The following is a 2,312-nucleotide window of genomic DNA, read 5'->3' as shown; positions in this document are numbered from 1 at the left end:
GTGTAGAAGACATATACCCATCAGCCAGGGGCAAACTCATATTCCAACCACTGTGTGGAAGAAACGCATACTCACTACGCAAGGGAAGACTTATACCCACCACCGTGTGGAAGTAACGCATACTCACTAGGCAATGGAAGACATATTTACTAACAACCATGTTGAAGATATATACCCATCAGCTAGTGGCAGACTCGTATTCCCACCACCGTGTGGAAGAAACGCATACTCACTAGGCAATGGAAGACTTATACCACCACCGTGTGGAAAACTTATACCCATTAGCCAGTGGCAGACTTGTATTCCCACCATCGTGTGGAAGAAACACATACTCACTAGGCAATGGAAGGCTTATACCCACCACCGTGTAGAAGACATATACGCATTAGCAAGTGGCAGACTCGTATTCACACCACCGTGTGGAAAAAATGCACACTCACTAGGTAATGGAAGACTTATTTCCACCACCGTGTAGAAGACATATATCCATCATCCAGTGGCAGACTCGTATTCTCACTACCGTGTGGAAGAAACGCATACTCACTAAGCAACGGAAGACATATACTCACCACCGTGCGGAAAACATATACCTATTAGCGAGTGGCAGACTCGTTTTCCCACCATCGTGTGGAAGAAACGCATACTCACTAGGAAATGGAAGACTTATACTCACCACCGTGTGGAAGACATATACCCATTAGCCAGTGGCAAACTCGTATTCCAACCACCGTGTGGAAGAAACGCATACTCACTAAGCAATGGAAGACTTATACTCACAACCGTGTGGAAGACATATACCCATTAGCCAGCGGCAGACTCGTATTCTCACCACCGTGTGGAAGAAACGCATACTCACTAGGCAATGTCAGACTTACGCCACCACCGTGTGGAAAACATATACCCATTAGCTAGTGGCAGACTCGTATTCCAACCATCGTGTGGAAGAAAAGCGTACTCACTAGGAAATAGAAGACTTATACCTACCACCGTATGGAAGACATATATCCATTAGCCAGTGGTAGACTCGTATTCCCACCACCGTGTGGAAGAAATGCATACTCACTAGGCAATGGAAGACTTACACCCACAACCGTGTAGAAGACATATACCCATCAGCCAGTGGCAAACTCATATTCCAACCACTGTGTGGAAGAAACGCATACTCACTAAGCCACGGAAGACTTATACTCACCACCGTGTGGAATACATATATCCATTAGCCAGTGGCAGACTTGTATACCCACCATCGTGTGGAAGAAACGAATACTCACTAGACAATGGAAGACTTATACCCACCACCGTGTGGAAGGAATATACCCATTAGCCAATGGCAAACTCGTATTCCAACCACTGTGTAGAAGAAACGCATACTCACTAAGCAACGGAAGACTTATACTCACCACCGTGTGGAAGACATATACCCATTAGCCAGTGGCAGACTCGTATTCCCACCATCGTATGGAAGAAACACATACTCACTACGCAATGGAAGACTTATACCCACCACCGTGTGGAAGACATAAACCCATTAGCTAGTGGCAGACTCGTATTCCACCACTGTGTGGAAGAAATGCATACTCACTAGGCAATGGAAGACTTATACCCACCACCGTGTAGAAGACATATACCCATCAGCCAGTAGCAACTCATATTCCAACCACTGTGTGGAAGAAACGCATACTCACTAGGCGATGGAAGACTTATACCCACCACCGTGTAGAAGACATATACCCCTCAGCCAGTAGCAACTCATATTCCAACCACTGTGTGGAAGAAACGCATACTCACTAGGCGATGGAAGACTTATACCCACCACCGTGTAGAAGACATATACCCCTCAGCCAGTAGCAACTCATATTCCAACCACTGTGTGGAAGAAACGCATACTCACTAGGCGATGGAAGACTTATACCCACCACCGTGTAGAAGACATATACCCCTCAGCCAGTAGCAACTCATATTCCAACCACTGTGTGGAAGAAACGCATACTCACTAGGCGATGGAAGACTTATACCCACCACCGTGTAGAAGACATATACCCCTCAGCCAGTAGCAACTCATATTCCAACCACTGTGTGGAAGAAACGCATACTCACTAGGCGATGGAAGACTTATACCCACCACCGTGTAGAAGACATATACCCCTCAGCCAGTAGCAACTCATATTCCAACCACTGTGTGGAAGAAACGCATACTCACTAGGCAATGGAAGACTTATACTCACCACCGTGTGGAAGACATATACCCATTAGCCAGTGGCAAACTCGTATTCCAACCACCGTGTGGAAGAAACGCATACTCACTAAGCCAC

This window comes from Ipomoea triloba, chromosome 1 (assembly GCF_003576645.1).
Source record: "Ipomoea triloba cultivar NCNSP0323 chromosome 1, ASM357664v1".
In the NCBI taxonomy this organism is placed as follows: Eukaryota; Viridiplantae; Streptophyta; class Magnoliopsida; order Solanales; family Convolvulaceae; genus Ipomoea; species Ipomoea triloba.
Note: the sequence above shows the minus strand (reverse complement) of the source record.